Raw genomic sequence first — 21,423 nt, 5'->3', positions numbered from 1 at the left:
AATCCTGAAGATATGAGTATATTAGAATGTATTTCATATGGGAAAGTAAATGAAAATAACTCAGTCTGAATTAGTAGCTAAGGGCCTGCAACTCTGAAATGAGGTTTCTAGCCAGTCAGCTTTATATCTCCTTTCCTACAATACACAGAGAAGGGAAATCAAACATTGAAAGACAAGTAGTTGAAAAAACACAAGATCCTTTAATAGTTACTGGCTTAAGCATTACTACTTAAGTAAACAAATTAAAGGGCTCTCAGGAAGAAAATATAACAAGTAAAATAAATGGCTAAGAAAATAAATTTTTGAAAATGTCTGCTTTCTAAAGTAAATAGCTCTTTGTTGATACTCTCCTAAAAGTTAATTGACTTCCAGGTAAGTCTAGCCATTCATTTTATAAGTACAAATGATTTGAGTAAATGGAGATAAATAAAGTCTATCACAAAGGTCTAATGCATCATCTAATTCCAATGAATTTTAAGTATTTAATATTCTTTAAAAATTAAAGTCCTTCCTGGAATAATGAAAATAATGAAATCACCAAATGCTTGAATATTTTATTACGTATCTCTAGCCAAGTCATGTTATTTAAGCTACACAAAGTTTCTTTTTCATCAGGACATTAATCTAAATAGCCTTGTCATTTAACGGCAACATAGAACTTCAAGGGAAGCTCAAACACTTTTCAATAGAGTATCTTCACTTTCTCCTTTAAAACTTTATACCAAATATATTTCTCTCCTAGAACAATAATAACAAAAAGGAGTGAGGAACCCATACATAAAAGTAATGGAAGTAGGAATGCATATTGTCAACACCCTATCTTTAAGATGGCAACCTTTCAAAAAAGGCTGAGTTTTTTTAGTTTTTAGGAGAATTCATCCTATGAAGCCAGCAAAACTTCATGCCACAGGGGAGAATGAGTGTAGCAGTGAGGGCTTCTCTTCTCAAATGATCCCCAGAAAATATGATTGTGGATGAAAAGAACTAAGAAAAGGAGAAGGCAGGAGTCAAACTTAGAATAATTAATTGAACAAATTTGGAAAGTTTGGACCTAGGGTTCATTTTAAGCCTTCATACTGTATTGCTGTATTCTCAGGTGTAAACCCCACATAGACCTCTGTAAATAATGTGGGATTGTGCCTTTGCACCTTCTTACTCTGTATGTTATCACGAGAGAGAAATAGACAAATGCTATTCTGAACCTTATCGATAAAAATGGGAAAACTCTATGGAATGAAAGAACACAGCAAAACGGTGATCGTCTACAAGCCAAGGAGAGAGGCCTCCGGAGAAACTAAGCCTGCCAACACTTTGCTCTGGGCCTTCTAGATCCCATAATCATAAGAAATTATTTAAGCCAAAAAGTGAAAATAAAGAAAACCTATGGATGAGAGAAAGTTTAAAAATAAAAATTTGTATACTACACACCCCCAGATTAAATCTTTCTCACTTTTTTATCCATGTGGGTCCACACTTCCTAGCTACTTTGTTTGCAAACACTCTGACCAGAAGCTTTGCTTAAATATCCCTTGCCTACTTACTCATCCAGTCAGAGCCACCTCAAACACAGCGTGAAAAGGTAGATGTGGAAACAGACATTCAGAACTAGATACAACTCTTATGCCTTCAACTTATGTTAATGATGCCACTGTTTTATTTAGCTCTATGTGACTAGTTTAAAATAATTCATCATTTTAAAAAAGCATAAAAAGAGAAATAATATGAGTTGAATATCCGACAAAGGGGAAGCAGGGATACCAGAAAGAAAAATATAATGAAGGATGGAGGTCAAATGTATTAAGAGATTTAAATATAATAACTTAGTATATTAAATGACACAGACTTCTGTATTTTTTTTTAAGTTTACAGAAGGCTTTGAAAGTACATCTATAAAAATGATATAGGCTTTGAATATAAATTTAAAAAGAATGCTAAACAAATAATAACAATAGAAAAAACTTGGTACACAATCTGGGGCTAAATCAAATTAGATGTCAAATATTGAATAAGAAAGATAAATTATATATTTCTTGTGTTGTCACAATAGCAAGATTATACATTATTTATGCTACAAACAATATTACATTACTACTTATTAAAAAAAAAAAAGAAAATGAATAAAGTAGTAGACTAAACCAGTACTATTGGAGGAAATTTCTGAGTCAGGAAGGTATTCTGCAAGAAAAAACACAAACATATTAAGAGTTTACATGCTAAAAGCTGCAATAATACTAAGCTGGAAAAATATAATAATAATTCTTGCAATAGTCTAAGCATCTAAACACATCTCATCTTTGTCTGAAAGGCTGTGACAGGACTCCCACACAGAACCATGACACGGTATTCAAGGATGTGCCAGGCACAATTGGAATACAGACAGGTTAAATAGTGAAAAGCCATGTCAAAAATTACTCTAAATTAATCTAGGAAGTAATGCCAACCTTAGACGGAGTCCAAAGAAGTGCCGACCTTACCTGGACAATCATATGTAAGGGTGAAGTCTCTTTATAACCTCCAGTCGCTATTGCCCAGTCTCTATTCAGATTTGTTCTTAAGCCCCAGGATTCTTAGTTAGTTAAAAGTTAGTCAAATGTATATCCGCTCAATACAGGAGCACCCAGATTCATAAAGCAAGTTCTTAGAGACCTACAAAGAGACTTAAACTGCCACCCAATAATAGTGGGAAACTTTAACACTCCACTGTTAATATTAGACAGATCAACGAGACAGAAGGTTAACAAGGATATTCAGGATTTGAACTCAGCTCTGGACCAAGAGGAACTAATAGACATCTACAGGACTCTCCACTCCAAATCAACAGAATATACATTCTTCTCAGCATCACATCGCACTAATTCTAAAATTGACCACATAATTGGAGGTAAAATACTCCTCAGCAAATGCAAAAGAATGAAAATCATAACAAATAGACTCTCAGACCACAGTGCAATCAAATTAGAATTTAGGATTAAGAAACTCTCTCAAAACCACACAACTACATGGAAACGGAAAAACCTGCTCCTGAATGATTACTGGATAAATAAGGAAATTAAGGTAGAAATAAATAAGTTATTTGAAATCAATGAGAACAAAGACACAATGTACCAGAAACTCTGGGACACAGCTAAAGCAGTGTTTAGAGGATTTTTGTTTTTTCTTTTCTTTTTTTTTTTTTTTTTTTTTGCCCAGGCTGGAGTGCAGTGTCATGATCTCGGCTCACTGCAAGCTCTGCCTCCAGGGTTCATGCCATTCTCCCCCCCTCAGCCTCCCAGGTAACTGGGACTACAGTCACCCGCTACCACGCCCAGCTAATTTTTTGATTTTTAGTAGAGATGGGGTTTCACCACATTAGCCAGGATGATCTCAATCTCCTGACCTTGTGATTCACCTGCCTCGGCCTCCCAAACTGCTGGAATTAGAGGCAATAGCCACCATGCCCAGCCTTAGAGGGAAATATATAGCACTAAATGGCCACAGGAGAAAGGGGGAAAGATATAAAATGGACACCCTAACATCACAATTAAAAGAACTAGAGAAGCACGAGCAAACAAATTCTAAAGCTAGCAGAAGACGAGAAATAACTAAGATCAGAGCAGAACTGAAGGAAATAGAGATACAGAAAATCCTTAAAAAAAAAAAAAACATTAAATCCAGGAGCTGGATTTTTGAAAAGATCAACAAAATAGATAGACTGCTAGCAAGACTAATACAGAAGAAAAGAGAGAAGAACCAAATAGACACAATAAAAAATTATAAAGGGGGTATCACCACTGTTCTGACAGAAATACAAACTACCATCAGAGAATACTATTAACATCTCTACACAAATAAACTAGAAAATCTAGAAGAAAGAAGAAATGGATAAATTCCTGGACACATACACCCTCCCAAGATTAAACCAGAAAGAAGTCAAATCCCTGAATGGACCAACAACAAGTTCTGAAATTGAGGCAGTAATTAATATCCTACTAACCAAAAAAAGTCCAGCACCAGACAAATTCACAGCCGAATTTTACCAGAGGTACAAAAAGGAGCTGGTACCATTCCTTCTGAAACTATTCCAAACATAGAAAAAGAGAGATTCCTCCCTAATTCATTTTATGAGGCCAGCATCATCCTGATACCAAAACCTGGGAGATAAACAACAAAAAAAGAAAACTTCAGGGCAATACTCCTGATGAACACTGATGCAAAAATCCTTACTAAAATACTGGGAAACTGAATCAAGCAGCACATCAAAACTTACCTGCAACAATCAAGTCGTCTCCATCACTGGGATGCAAGGATGGTTCAACATATGCAAATCAATAAACACAATCTATCACATAAACAGAACCAATGATAGAAATCACATGATCATCTCAATAGATGCCTAAAAACTGTTGATAAATTTAACACCCCTTCATGCTGAAAACTCTCAATAATCTGGGTATCAGTGGAACGTATCTCAAAATAATAAGAGCTATTTATGACAAATCCACAGCCAATATCACACTGAATGGGAAAAAAATGGAAGCATTCCCTTTGAAAACCGGCAAAAGACAGGAATGCCCTCTCTCACCACTCCCATTCAACATAGTATTGGAAGTTCTGGCTAGGGCAATCAGGCAAGAGAAGGAAAAAGGGTATTCAAATAGGAAGAGAGAAAGTCAAGTTGTCTCTATTTGCAGATGATGTGATTGTATATTTAGAAAACCCCATTGTCTCAGTCCAAAATCTCCTTCAGCTGATAAGAACTTCAGTAAAGTCTCAGGATACAAAATCAATGTGCAAAAATCACAAGCCTTCCTATACACCAATAATAGACAAACAGAGAGCCAAATCATGAGTGAACTCCCATTCACAATTGCTTCAAAGAGAATAAAATACCTAGGAATACAACTTAAAAGGTATGTGAAGGACCTCTTCAAGGAGAACTACAAACCACTGCTCAAGGAAATGAGAGGACACAAACAAATGGAAAAACATTCCAGGCAATGGATAGGAAGAATCAATATTGTGAAAATGGCCACACTGTTTAAAGTAATGTATAGATTCAATGCTATTCCCATCAAGCTACCACTGACTTTCTTCACAGAATTGGAAAAAACTACTTTAAATTTCATATGGGACCAAAAATGAGCCTGTGTAGCCAATACAATCCTAAACAAAAAGAACAAAGCTAGATGCATCATGCTGCATGACTTCAAACTATACTACAAGGCTACAGTAACCAAAACAGCATGGTACTGGTACCAAAACAGATATATAGCCCAATGGAACAGAACAGAGGCCTCAGAAATAATGCCACACATCTACAAGTACCTGGTCTTTGACAAACCTGGCAAAAACAAGCAATGGGAAAAGGATTCCCTATTCAATAAATAGTGTTGGAAAAACTGGCTAGTCATATGCAGAAAACTGAAACTGGTCCCCCTCCTTACATCTTATACAAAAATTAATGCAAAATGAATTAAAGACTTAAACATAAGACCCAAAACCATGAAAACTTTAAAGAAAACCTAGGTAATACCATTCAGGACATAGGCATGGGCAAAGACTTCATGACTAAAACACGAAAAGCAATGGAAACAACAGAAAAAATTGACAAATGGTATCTAATTAAACTAAAGAGCTCCTGCATAGCAAAAGAAACTATCATCAGAGTGAACGGGCAGCCTATTAAATGGGAGAAAATTTCTGCAATCTTTCCATCTGACAAAGGGCTAATATCCAGAATCTACAAGGAGCTTAAACAAATTTACAAGAAAAAAACAACTCCATCAAAAAGTGGGCTAAGAATATGAACAGACACTTCTCAAAAGAAGACATTTATGCGGCCAACAAACATGAAAAAAAAGCTCATCATCACTGATCATTAGAGAAATGTGAATCAAAACCACAATGAAATACCATCTCATGCCAGTTAGAATGGCGATTATTTAAAAAGTCAGGAAACAACAGATGCTGAAGAGGATGTGGAGAAATAGGAAAGCTTTTACACTGGTGGGAGTGTAAATTAGTACAACCCATTTGCAAGACAAGACAGTGTGGTGATTCCTCAAGGATGTAGAACCAGAAATGCCATTTGACCCAGCAGTCCCATTACTGGGTATATACCCAAATGATTATAAATCATTCTACTATAATAACACATGCACACGTATGTTTATTGCAGCACTATTCACAATAGCAAAGACTTGGAACCAACACAAATTCCCATCAGTGATAGACTGGATACAGAAAATGTGGAACATAAACACATTGTAATACTATATAGCCATAAAAATGGATGAGTTCATGTCCTTTGCAGGAACATGGATGAAGCTGGAAACCATCATTGTCAGCAAACTAACACAGGAACAGAAAACCAAATACTGCATGTTCTCACTCATAATTGGAAGTTGAACAATGAGAACACATGGGCACGGGGAGGGTGACATCACACGCTGGGTCCTGTTGCGGGGTGGGATAGCATTAGGAGAAATACCTAATGTAGATGACAGGTTGATGGGCATAGCAAACCACCATGGCACGTGTATACCTACGTAACAAACCTACACATTCTACACATGTATCCCAGAACTTGAAGTATAATAATAAAAAGTTAGTCAAAAGCACTCCAAAGAACAATTCTGAAATGCAAGTTATTGGAAAATTTACAGTAATGTGGCTTTTTTTTTCTTTTTTTTTTTTTCTTTTTTTTTTTTTGAGACAGTGCCTTGCTCTGTTGCCTGGGCGGAAGTGCAGTAGCATGATGATAACTCATAGTAACTTCGAATTCCCAGGCTCAGGTAATTCTCCCACCTCAGCCTCCTGTGTAGCTGAGACTATAACCATATTAAACTAATTTTTTTCTATTTTTAGTAGAGAAAAGGTCTCATTAGCCCAACTGGTCTCGAACTCCTGGGCTCAAGCAATCAGCCTCCCAAAGTGCTAGGATTATATACTTGATCCACCACACCTGGTCTAATGCGGCTCTCTGTGAACCCAGAGTTCATAGAAAGTCTAAGCTACAGTTACACAGAGAATCCAAGTTTCAGAGTAATGTTTCTGTTATATCATTAATAAGCATATCTGCTCGTCCATTACTCCTGCTGTTCACTCAACTACCCACAACTTGATATTCAAATATCTCCTTTAGGAATATGCAGTGCCAAACAATTGGAGATACGTAAGGTTTCTTGTAAAACAAACACTCTTGCAGAAAGAAATATGAAAATCTTGTATACATCCTCTCTCAAGATGATTTCATCTGTATAACAACATAGTAGTTGTATTTGTTGTAATTCCTAATAATATTTAGCCATTATTTTAGCACACAAAAACTACTTTTACTTGCTGAGTACATGAGAATTACTGTGCTAGGTGTTGTTTATATATAATTTTACTTGGTTATCATAAAAACTTTTGAGAGAGATATTTTGAGAGAAAAAAAATGTGAGTTGAAGATTCAGGTTTGAAAGGTTAAGCAAGTTGCAAATGGTATCTAATTCTTACATCTATAATGTGCCAGAGCCTGAATTTGAACATAGTTCAGTCTGATGTCAAATATATGCTCCTAACCACCTCATTATAATGCTTTCCAAACTCTTATGTCGTTGACTCTCTAGGAAAGGAGATTTAAATTAAACAAACTACTCTGCACCTTGCAGCCTTCAATTTAAGGGAATGTGTCAATACATGCTTACATGGCTCAGTGGGAGTACGGATGACAAAAGTTGAAGCAGATGGTGTAACTGTGCGATTAACTTTCTTCTGCTTTAACCTTCCTACTTTTTCCTTTTGCACTAACCACATCATTTATTTGCCAAGTAAAAAAGCAACAGCTTTCACAAGAAAAAAAAATCAGCTCTTTAAAGGATCATCTGAGGAAAGAACATGAGCAAAAAAAAAAAAAAAAAAAAAAAAAAAAAAAAAAAAAAACCTGGTGCATGTTGAGACTTTGCCTTCTTTTTTATTTATACTGTTTACTTGTCTAATTTTCTCAATTAAAAAAATTTAAAAAATATACATTTTAAATATAGCATGTTACTATTTATATGCTTTAGGAAATAGACCCTCAACATTTTAAGTATCTATATATATGCAAAACTAAAATCCAGGATAATATTTTACAGAGTTCCTCATTGCAGCAATTTTTGATGTGAAGACATTAAGGAGCAAGCGTTCTTTATATGAAGAGGCAATGGGCTCTGTGTTTAGACATTTTTCTCTTTATCGTGAGGCATTTAGCATGCTTATTTCACTGAAAAGAAGCTATACTCAATTATTTCTAAATTAAGACTGAATCTTATTATTTGTGAACTTATCTATAATGAAATTCCTTTTGTAGTAAAATGGAATGGAATTCCATGCATGTTTGGAGAACGGCAAGAAACCAATTAAAATTCCCTTTCAATGGAAAATTGAACTTGCACTTTCATGAAAATGTCTGTTGAAAATAAACCCGCTAATAGAATAATACTTTAGTTTCATGACAAGTTTTCATCATTTTAGACTGAATGGAATTAGGCTAACTTAGAATGTTATAGTAATGTAGATTAATTTGAATTAAAACCGTTAAAATAAAACTTGCCAGCAAACTTTTTTTTTTTAAGAAAAGGACTGAAAGTAATATTTACCATTACTCACATGATTTTGTCTTATATTAGTTTTCATAGTAATACCAGTAAAGCTAAGCCTCTATGGTTGTAACAATGAATAATCTTGGTCCCTCAATTCTGGTATCCATACCACAGGGAATGTAATGCATCTCAAATACATCTCTGCTTTGTGACCTAGTAATTCTTACTATTTCCAAAAACAATGTGAGATTAAAAAAATTCCTTTTCTGAATGGAAATACCTAATGTGCACTTATGAAATCTTTTGTTAACGCCCTTGTTTTTCCCAGGCACATTTTGCAAGATATGTACTCATCCTCTAAACCTCTTAACTCCTTCTCTAAATAGAATGATGTGGAAAAGTTAAAGGAAAATTAAGCTTGACAGTGCTCAGTAACATGATGAAAGAGATTTTTAAAACATTTAATGTATCCCTTTTGTATTTGTCAGAATGTCAAATTTAAAATTAGAATATATATTCTATGACAAACAACAGCAAATTAAGAGAACGTAAGTGCATAGTTTTAAGTATATAATAAAAAAGAATAGGCTAATTTTTTTTTCCTGAGTTGACTTTATCACACTGCAGTCACGCAACACATAAGGATGTTTTTGTCAATGTCTGATGCCATATACAACAGTGGTCTCATAAGATTATAATGGAGCTGAAAAATTCCTATCAACTATTGATGTGATAGTCATGATACCATTATAGCACAACACATAACTCAAGTGTTTGTGGTGATGTCAGCATAAACAAAACCACTGCACTGTCAGTCAAACAAAAATATAGCACGTATAATATGTACAGTACATAATATTAGATAATAATAATAAATGAGTATATTACTAGGTTATATATTTATTATACTTTTTAATCATTCTTTTAGAGTATAATTCTACATGTTAAAAATGAGTTAATTGGAAATCAGCCTTAGACAAGTCCTTTAGAGGGTGAAAAAGGGCATTTCTATCATAGGAAATGACAGCTCCATGCATTATTACCCCTGAAAACCTGGCAGTGTGATAAGATGTGGAGGTGGAAGATAGTGATATTGGTAATTCAGATCCTGTGTAGGCCTAGGCTAATGTGCATGGTTGTGTCTTAGTTTTCAACAAAAAGTTTAAAGAGTAAAATATAAGCTAGAAAGTTTTAAAAACAGAAAAAATGCTGATAGAATAAGCATATAAAAAGAAAACATTTTTGTATAATGGTATAATGTTTTTGTGTTTTGAGCTAAGTGTTTGTAAAAACGAACCCAAAAGTTTAAAAAAGGAAAAAGTTTATAAAGCAAAAATGTTACAGTAAGCTCAAGTTAACTTACTATTGAGCAAAACATATTCTTATAAATTTAGTGTAGCCTAAGTGTAGAGTGTTTGTAAAGTCTACAGTGGTGTACAGTAATGTCCTAGGCCTTCGTGTTCACTCATCACCCACTCACTCACCCACCAAATGCAACTTCCAGTACTGCAAGCTCCATTCCTAATAAGTGCTATATGCAGGTGTACCATTTGTACATTTTACATCATACTTTTACTGTACATTTTCTATATTTAGATAATCAAATACTTATCATTGTGTTACAATTCACAGTATTCAGTGCAGTAGCATATTGTGTGTGTGTGTAGCACAGAAGCAATAAGCTATACCAAATAGCTTACGTCCGTAGTAGGCTATACCACCTAGGTTTATGTGAGTACACTCTATGATTGCACAATAATGAAGTCATCTAATGATGCATTTCTCAAAATGTATCTCCTCCATTAACCAATACATAACAGTATTTTAAAAATTATATAGCAAACTACTATGAACTATTGTAGGAAAATAATAATAAACTACTCTATCACTAAATTAATGTTGAAAAACTAAACATCTCTAAGAGAAGTAAGCAGAACTACAACTAAAATCTCCTCAAGAATTAGCACCTAATAAATATTTGTGGGACTAATTGACATTATTTTCAGCATTTCAGGAATTTTGTGTCGTAACATGTCATTCTGTAATCGGTTATATGTTATAGAAATTACATACGTATACATATACCAAGTATAATTTTAAACAGGTAAATAAGTTTATACATTTTAATGCCCAGATTATTAAAATTTAATTTGACGTATTACACTATAGTTATATTTATAACTACTAAAAGTAGAAGCTACACTGCAAGACTATAGTAACCAAAAAAGACACATAGACCAATGGAAGAGAATAGAGAGCCCAGAAATAATACTGCACACCTAAAACCACCCGATCTTTGACAAAGTCAACAGAAATAAACAAAGGGGAAAACCACCATTTTTCAATGAATACTGCTGCGATAACTTGCTAGCCATATACAGAAGATTGAAGCAACCCTTTCCTTACATCACATACAAAAATCAACTCAAGATGGACTAACTGTTTAACGTAAAACCCAAAACCATAAAAACCCTGGAAGATAACCTAGGAAATGTCATTCTGGACGTGACCTTGACAAAAATTTCATGATAAAGATGCCAAAAGCAATTGCAACAAAAACAAAAATTGACAAAAAGGACCTAATCAAACTAAAGAGTTTCTACACAGCAAAATAAACTATGAAAAGACAACCTAGAGACTGGGAGAAAATATTCACAAACTATGCATCCAACAAAGGTCTAATATCCAGAATATGTAAGGAACTTAAACATATTTGCAAGCAAAAGACAAGCTCATTAAAAAGTGGAGAAAGAACATGAACAGACACTTTTTAAAAGGAGACATATACATGGCCAACAAACATATGAAGAAAATGCTCAACATCACTTATCATTAGATAAATTCAAATCAAACCCACAATGAGATACCATCTCCTGTCAGTCAGAATGGTTATTAGTATTAATAAAAAGTCAGAAAATAACCAAGGCTGATGAGGTTGTGGAGAAAAGGGAAGGCTTATACACTGCTGATGGGAATGGAAATTATTTCAGCCATTGCAGAAAGAAGTTTGGCAATTTATCAATGAACTGAAAACAGAGTTGCTATTTGACCCAGCAATCCCATTATTAATTATATACCCAAAGGAATATAAATCATTCTACCATAAAGACATATGCACATGTATGTTCATCACAGCACTGTTCACAATAGCAAAGACGTGGAATCAACCTAAATGCCCATCAACAGTAGACTGGATCAGGAAAATGTGGCAAATATACACCATGGAATATGATGCAGCCATAAAAAGAATAAAATCATGTCCTTTGCAGCAACATAGGTGAAGCTGGAGACCAGTGTCCTAGGCAAACTAACAAAGGAAGAAAAAACCAAATATGACATGTTCTCACTTGTAAGTGAAAGCTAAACTTTTAGTGCCTATGGACACAAAAAAGGAAACAACAGACACCGGGGCCTGCTTGAGGGTGGACAGTGGGAGGAGGGTGAGGATCAAAAAACTCCCTATCAGGTGCTATACTTATTACCTGCATGGTAAAATAAACTGAACAACAAAGCCCCATGACACAAAACTTACCTATATAACAAACCTGCACATGTACTCCTGAACCTAAAATAAATCGTAAAATAAATGTAGTTGTTTTTCAAGATTGTAGATATATTTATTTGTATTTATTTGCAGCTGGTGTGTTAAAAATGAAAACATAAAATAAAAGTAAATCTCTAACATACAATTTAGCCTTTCTTTGAAATCAATCTGAATAAAGGTTAAAAATCCTTAATGTATTTTGTGGTAAGAAAGCTCAATGGATCAGAATAAATTCTGGTTCAGAAACCTTGTCTTACTTTCTGGTTAACCTTTGCCTCTAAATTATTTTGTGAGAGTAGGTAACTTGCTTATCCTCTTTAAGCTTTATGTTGTTCATTTGTAAAATGAAAGGGCCTGGAGTAGGGGCCATATTATGTCTTTCTTATGTTTTAAAGTTATTGTAAAATAACAGTAATAATAACAACAATAATAATAGTTATAATTTCTGGAGCACTTATTCTGTCAAACACTAAGAATTTGAATGTAGGCAGTAATTTAAGGCTCACATTATCTCTAGGAAATGAGTTATATTATGTCTCTATCACAGATCTGGAAACTGAGTAATAATGAGGCCCAAGGTTACCTATTTATCAACTACTGAACCAAAAAATAGTAGTTGATAAAAGCCAAAATTTGAAAAATTCTAATTTTATCAATCCTTATAAACCTAACACCTAAAAAAGCATGAATATATTCACATTCATAACAAGTGTATATATATTTCTCAAATACATGTGCACCTATAAGTCATATATATACTAAAATTTAATGAGATTTTTGAGCCTGTCAGCAATGAATAATTTTATAACATCCAAAATAGGATTTATATTTTTGAGTGCTATATTTTACTTGTTATTTCTAGTAGCAGGTAGAACTTCAAAAACATGGGCTAATGATCATAAACAAAGCCATGGTTATTGTCCTTACCTTCAATTACTCATGTGATTTTTTAAAAAGTCCTGACCTTTGAACTAAGCTATGAAAAATTTTAAGTATTTTTAAGAGAACAAGTAAGACTTTATCAATGACTTCCTGTCTCATATAAGAAAGCACCATGAATTTCAGACTCCTAGAGTAATATTTAATTTTATGGAAAAGTGAATGGTAATTTAGTAAAAAATTTATTATTGACCCACATATGCTAATGGTCTCATTATCAAAAAAAACCTCTGAGCTTTGCCAGAATGTCCAGTTTCCCACCATATTTTAGAATGTTTTTAGTAGGGTAGGACTTTTACCAGAAATTTACACAATTATTTTAATATCTATAAGGAATAATAAGAATAGTCCAGAAAACTCTTTAAAAACAGCAATTAAAAAAATCATATGCAAACCAAAGCAAACTAACAAAAATCCAATCAAAGAAGATTTCAAAATCACATGCTCACGTTCTTTAGACGGAAAGTTATAGAGACTTTAACTGATGAAAGACTTACTTGTATTTTCTGTATTATCAAAATGATATTAAGAATATACTCACCTTTCTTTTTTTTTAATTATACTTTAAGTTCTAGGGTACATGTGCAGAACGTGCAGGTTTGTACATATGTATACATGTGTTATGTTGGTGTGCTGTACCTATTAACTCATCATTACATTAGGTATTTCTCTTAATGCTATCCCTCCCCACTTCCCTCACCCCATGACAGGCCCTGGTGTGTGATGTTCCCCACCCTGTGTCCTCATTGCTCAGTCCCCACCTATGAGTGAGAACATGCGGTGTTTGATTTTCTGTCCTTGCAATAGTTTGCTTAGAATGATGGTTTCCAGCTTCATCCATGTGCTTACAAAGGACATGAACTCATTCTTTTTTATGGCTGCATAGTATTCCATGGTTTACCTTTCTTAGAAAGGTTAAAAGACTATTTTCCCAACAACTAATATTTTTTTTTAATTCTACATTTTAAAACATTTACATTTATTTACTTGGTCTTATGCATTTGAAATTCTAAGCAAAATTTTCAATGAGCAATTTACATTTATAATTTGTATTTAGAATAATTCAATATATTAAATTAATATTAAGTCTTGATATAGGTCTATGTATAGATAAGCAAGCTCTTTGAAGATAGGGATTTGCTTTTTATCTTTGCTGTATTCTCATAGGCTATAAATCCCTGTTCAACAATGAATGAATGAATCTCATCCCTAACTGTTCTAAAAACATTTTTTTCTTCTAATTAAATTGTTCTATTCCAAAATAAAATGAACAAACATGTGTAAATAGACATATCTATTTGTACTTATACTATATCAATATCCGTACTTATTTTCTGTATCTGTTCCTGTTTCTATACCTACTGATTCTTCAATAGGACACAATTTGTTTTGATGATTTTTGTATCCTCAATGGCAATAAATATCTATTAAAAATAAATGTATTAATCCAGAGGACATCACTTGATTCCTTATCTGTATTAAAGATTATACTTCCTAGTCAAACTTTTTCAGTCCTCCAGAAAATAATCTAAGAGAACCCAAAGACCTACTTATCTTTGTTCTATGATTTGTCATGATAAATTTAATAACCCATTGTTTTGCTGGAGACTTATTTTCTTTTCTTAAAATTTACAAACTTTTTAAGGGAGTGCCATTAGTGTAAAGTTTCTTTCCTCTTTTATCTGCTTCACTTGCCTATGCTGTATCTTTGGTGGAATGATTTTGTGATATGAGAGTTTTAAAAAGAGAAAATTTAGTGTGTAGTCTCTTCTTTTCTTCTCTTTTGGTAGCTCACAACTCTCCCTTTCCTTGCTACTCCTTCATGTCTTAAAACTTTCAGCCATATACATTGCTGCTGTAGCAGAGATATCTGTTCTAATGTAACACTGGCTCTGAGAAGGTGAGAAATATGTCTCACCTTCTGGGATGCAGTTTTTGAAACCTAATTTCCTGTGGTATAAGCCACCTTCTACAGCATCAGCTTGTTCTCCAACAAATGTACTCTTTTGTTTCTGCTACGTCGTGTAGTTTCATCTAATTTCACAATTAGTTTGGCACTTGGACAAGAGATAAAAACAATAATAAAGGTGACAATAATTTTTGCTGAGATACACGTGACAATCACTATTCTAAGCACAGTGGATAAATACACATCCATATACATGTTTGTGTGTGTATGTGTGTATATATATATATTTAAATGGCTTACCCATCACTGTTATTAGTAGGTCCTATTACTTGTTTTAAGGCTTTGCAGCTAGTCCATAACAAAGATGCTTCCAATCCAAGCAGTCTTCTCCAAACTTCACTCATATCATATATTAGAACCTTTTTAAAATCTTCAGTTCATAGATATTAAAAGCAGTGACAGAAACCACAATTTTGCACCAACTTAATAATATCAATTGCAAAAAAAGAAAAACTTTCATTGTGAAACAACTCAACTTTGATCTCATTTATCGCACAAAACTTAAAGCAATGTCTGAATTCAATAAAACTGACTTAATTTTTTGTATTTGTCAAACATTTTACATATGCTTTCTATTTTTGTTGGATTTCTGATTTTTGACATATATCAAGTTCTTAAGAAATATAATTGATGAATATATATGTGTACAAATAATTATACTTTCAATAAATATTTTCCTGAATTTATTTTCCATGATTTCATAGTGCCTACTAATAACAAGATTTCTTTAAGTGTTTAATTAATTGCAGGAAATAAAGAATTTAATGAATGAAGGCATTTATAAGAAATCGAGTCTAAATGACTGGGTTAAATTACCAATGTCTTAAGAAGAACAACTAAGGCTGGGAGAAGTGGGAGAAGTGGCTCACGCCTGTAATCCCAGCACTTTGGAAGGCCGAGGCGGGTGGATCACCTGAGGTCAGAAGTTCTAGACCAACTTGACCAACATGGAGAAACCCCATCTGTACTAGAAAAATACAAAATTAGCTGGGTGTGGTGGCTCATACCTGTAATCCCAGCTACTCGCTTGAACCCGGGAGGCGGAGGTTGAAGTGAGCCAAGATCCCACCATTGCACTGCAGCCTGAGCAATGATAACAAAACTCCATCTTAAAAAGATAAATAAAATTTAAAAAAAAGAACAACTAAAGTGAATGGATTTTTAAAGCTTCACACATTATGTATATACTGATACACATCAATGGGGAAAACATACATTCTACAAAATAAAATTGGTCAGGAACAAAGCAAAATCAAGAATAATTCTAATGGTGATAATAAATAGAGAAACTAAAATTATAGGTTTCATATAGCCACTATAGGTGGGTTTTATGGAAATGGTATACAGAGAAGAATTAATTAGAATCATTTACTGGCTATAAATTGTAAAGTTAATTTACAAAACAATATTTAAATCTGCAGCATGCAGAATATTTGCATCTTGGAAAGGGTAAACAAATAGTAACCGGAGCTGAAAAATTTTTAAATAATATTTATAATTTGCTTTTAGTCTTATAGATTTTAAGATTTCATTCAAATTCTTTCTATTCTCAATTCATTCCATCAAGTTTTTTTTTTAATATCCATAAACCTTCATTATTTATAAGGGCTTTAATTAATTTTTATCCTGAAAAGGTGGAGATTGTCATACTGTAACAGTGAATCGAGAGAGTGACAGCTCCTAGAACCTTTTGCATGATGACACAGGAGCCTGCCCTCAAAGTGCCACATAATATAAAGACAGTGTTCTATCTGACTTGTCAGTTCTTATATGATCATAGACAGGCTCACACTGACTGTTCTTTATACCTTGTTGATATTTCATAATATCTAAATTTTGCATTCCAGATATTTTATATTCGTTTATACTGTAAATACAAGTTATAAAATTAGATGTTTTAGATTTTCAATATGCATAGATGCAAGAATAAAATAAGATAGTAAAAAGAGCCAAATATAACTTCAGATTCTCCTATGCCATTTTGGGGACATGTGACGTTACTTTTGAACTGTAATACATTTGCCAAAAATGATATACCTAGTACACATGTTTCAGTCCAGACAACATTTCCAGTTTTATTATCATTTCTCACCCTACAATAGCATAGTCAGTGGGACATTAAATATAAAATGTGGGAGAAAGGCATTTTTGCAGTTGTGTTTGCAACTTTCTGGCTACAGTTTTTATTCCATAAAACACTCCTGTAAATATAGAAAGCAGTTATTATGAAATTTCAAATGTGCACACTTTTCCTATTCTTTTGTGTCTGGATTTTATAAACCTTCATAAATAACCAATTAAAGCTTCATATAGACAGCAGAATGAAAAATATATTTACAGCTGTAACTTAAGTTAAAATTTATATTCTAAGTAAATCTCTCCTAAAAAGACAGTGCCTTGGTCTTATTGAATTATATGCATTTAGATGTAGACTTTGAGTAGCAGCCAAGGCTGTGTGGGAAATTTTTCCACTAATACACAAACAAGAGACTGTAAGCTCAGTAAACTACAGTATTTTTTTTAATGTAAGGTGAGTTTTTAATAGATACATTTCATGATATTGACTTTCTGATTATAATGCTTTTAGTTCAAAGTGTTAACATGATGGAGTCAAAGGAAGAGGAAGGTAAAAATAGAATCCCTGCGAACAAAAACACCTAAGTTATATAGATCGAGAGCTTCTATTTAATTTGGTTGTTTTATTTTTGCTTCTGAATGATGCAAATCATTCTCCAAATGAGAATGTTCTCTTTTGATTTTTTTTTTGTGTGTGTGTTTGTTTTTGTTTTGTATCAGTAAGGTGTATTTTAATCCAATTGTTCATGTGTTCCAGTGGGACAAGAAATAACCTACAATTAAATGCAGGTGCTTTGAGAAAAGAATACCCTCCTTCTTCCTAATGGCTTGAGGTAACAAAAAGAAGAAAAAAGAAAAAAAAGCAGACAAAGAAAGAGAGAGACAGATGTGAAACCTAAATGTACTGTCTGCTTAGTGAAGCATGAGATCTTGCCGTGGGCATGAAACAAAGGTCTGCTTCCTACAAAGGATGTGATTACCTTTTTGGAAAACGGATCTTATTAATTGGTTTTATAAGGAAAAAAAGTAAACAACAGTCCTGGGAAAGCATAGTAAGAACAAGAGCAAGTGAGAGAGACAGAAAAGAGGAAGAAAAGAAGTAAAAGGAGTAAAAATTAAGAAAGTGGGAAAGAGGAAAGGGAAGTAAAGATGATACAGAAAGACACGCTAGCATGTATTCTATTGGGCCAAAATATTTTAACCCCTTAATTTAAAAATAATCAACACTGCTCTCATATCACCTAAACAAAGAAAGAAATTTCATGTTATGCAATGTTTTATAGAGAGAATAAAATTATTACATTCAAATTACTGTGTATTATAATAAAATATTCCAATTGTTTGTATTTTAGTTTTTATGTATTTAGACACAAGCAGTAGATGAATATGGCATATTCACAGTTACAGACACCAGGTATAAATATTAAACACAATTTTATAAATATCCAATGATATGATTTGATTCTGTGTCCCCACCCAATCTCTTCTCAATTGTAATCCTCCTGTGTCAAGAGAGGAACCTGGTGGGAGGTGATTGGATCATGGGGCAGTTTTCCCCACGTTGTTTTTGTGATAGTGAATGAGTTCTCATGAGGACTGGTGGTTTAAAATTGTAGCACTTCTTCTCTCTCTCTCTCTTTCTCTCTCTCTCTCTCTCTCTGTCTCTCTCTCTCTCCCCTTCCGCTGCAAAGTGACATATACCTTGCTTCCCCTTCACCTTCCACCAGGATTCTAAGTTTCCTGAAACCTCTCCAGTCATGCAGAACTGTGAGTCAATTATACCGCTTTTCTTTATAATTTAGCCAGTCTCAGATAGTTCTTTACAGCAGTGTGGAAACGGACAAATACACCCAAGTAGATAACATTACATACTCTTAAAACATCAGCTTTTAAAAAAATCAACATAAACTACATTTTCAATTTCCTCCAAAAGCTTTATTTATTTAGAATAATCATCAAGTTTTATAAAATTAACTTCACAATAAAACATATCATCTATTAATATGCTTTTGATGAAAAACAATCATGCATAATACAAGATAAAGAAAATATAACATCATAAAATATCGTGGCTTTCCTTGCTCAATTTAACTTTATTATTACCTTAACCTAGACAGAGTTAAAGGGGATGCCTTAGTCCCCTATCTATTAATCAATAAATCTGCTTGTATGTTAATAGGTGCCAAATTTCAAAAGAACATTCTAGATATATAAAGTTTTTCAATAGTTCTTAAAACTGGTGAAACAATTTGTTGTAATCAATACTGTAGTGAAAGTCAACTTTTAGAGCCCAATATCTCACATTTTCCCTACCTCCCTTTTTATTTCATTTATTAATTCTGGGTCTTTTAAAGTATGTTCTCTGACATTTTGTCTGTTTTAAACCATAGAAGATCTCTCTTTTTATTTGTTAGGTATAGAACAATATACCTAAATTTCAAATAAGTTTTCTTTTGGTAAAAACTATTCTGCTGCAGGGTCACAAAATATCAAAACCACTGTTTTTAATACATCTCAGATTAATTTTGATAAGTAATGTGGTGACACAATAAAATTTAATTTTTCCCCTAAACTAAAAGAAGATCCCATCTCCTCTTACTGAATAATCTTTCCCTAAACCCATATATTATGGTCCATTTCTAGACTCTATTCTATTCCAAGGGTTTACAACCCCTGGGCCATGGACTAGTACTGGTCTATGGTCTGTGAGGAACTGGGTCGCGTTGCAGGAGGTGAGCAGCAAGAGACTGAGCACTACTACCTGAGCTCCACCTCCTGTCAGATCAACAGCAGCATTAGATTCTCATAGGAGTGTGAGCCCTATTGTGAACTGCACATGTGAGGGATATAGGTTGTGCACTCCTTATGAGAATCAAATGCCTGGTGATCTGAGATGGAACAGTTTCATCCCAAAACCAACCTCCCCATTCCCCCATTGTCTTCCATGAAACCGGTCCCTGGTGCCAAGAAGGTTGGGGATGGCTGTTCTAATCTACTAATTTATTTGTTTATTTTTAGAAATATTGTACATAATGTATATTATTAGCGTTTTAATATTTGGTAGGCAAAGGTCCACATTATTACACATTTCACAAATTGTCATGTATATGCCTGACTCCTTTTTCTTCAAAATAAATTAAAAATTGTGCAATCAGATTCCAAAGAGATTCCATTATTTTAATGTAAAACAAATGATATGTTATTCTATTTTACTTTCCATTATGAGAATGATTTCTCCCTCTAATTACCAATGTTTCTTTAACTTTTACAGTACTATTTTGTATTTTTTTTTTTTGAAATGTGGAGGTAGAATATAGTGAGAGTTAAAATTTAGAAATTGAAATCAAGGTATTGTAAGTTCTGATATCGGTTTGCTACTTAAACGTGTGACCTTAAAAATTATTCAAACAAATCTTAAATATTGTTGTATTCAAATACTGAAATATATTAGATTTTTATAGTTATAAATGTTTCAAATTAATATTTACCCCTATATAATTTCAACATAGAAAGGAATGCATGTTAATGTAAATTCAGAAATGAATACACTGGTTTTAGGAAAATTAGATAATTATTCTGATAGGATTATATATTATATATCATATATTATATATTATAATTATATATAAGAGTCTAGTATTATCAGGGTCTGATAATACAAAAACAGAACTCAGGGAGAAGATAAAATAAAAGGAAGCAAGGACAAGAGGGGATAAAGTTGTTAATCAGGAATGTCTGATGTAGTCCACTGCACTACTCATATATCTTTGTACTTTCTTTATTACAATCTGCCATATTGTAAGAGGGGATACATGTGTTCAAGCTCAATGCTCTTACTTTTCTCTGAGAGGGGAAGTACAATCAGTCACAATGTTTTCTTCAGGGTGGTGGCTTTAAGAAACAATTCTTGCTGCTGCAACTGCTCTTGTAGCTGAAAATCATTTTCATTATCTTCATTCTCCACTACTTATTCTGGGTGTCTCTTACTGTTGGGCATAACATTGGTCAGTCAGCATTGCTTATATTGTAAAAGAACTCTCATATCTATGCTTGATGGATCCTAGTCCTTAGTTGCTTTGGTCACAATAATTTACTGTTATCTTTGGACAAACGTGCACCCAGTGGTTCCTAATGTATCTCCTAATTTCTAGGCATTTTTCCTAGAGTCTCAATTGTAAAGAAGAATTACAGTTTATCATGATAATCTGGAGCTGTTACAACTGCCAGTAAACTAATGATTTCCTTTGTTCACTGGTCCACAGCCTGAGGAGCACTGAGTGACTAGTAGGTAGTGGCAGCTTCACATTCAGTAGGATACTGTGTTTTCTGGCAGAAGTAACTCCTCGCTG

This window comes from Macaca thibetana, chromosome 5 (genome assembly GCF_024542745.1).
Source record: "Macaca thibetana thibetana isolate TM-01 chromosome 5, ASM2454274v1, whole genome shotgun sequence".
In the NCBI taxonomy this organism is placed as follows: Eukaryota; Metazoa; Chordata; class Mammalia; order Primates; family Cercopithecidae; genus Macaca; species Macaca thibetana.
The sequence above is the reverse complement of the archived record's forward strand: the minus strand, read 5'-3'. Positions refer to the sequence as shown.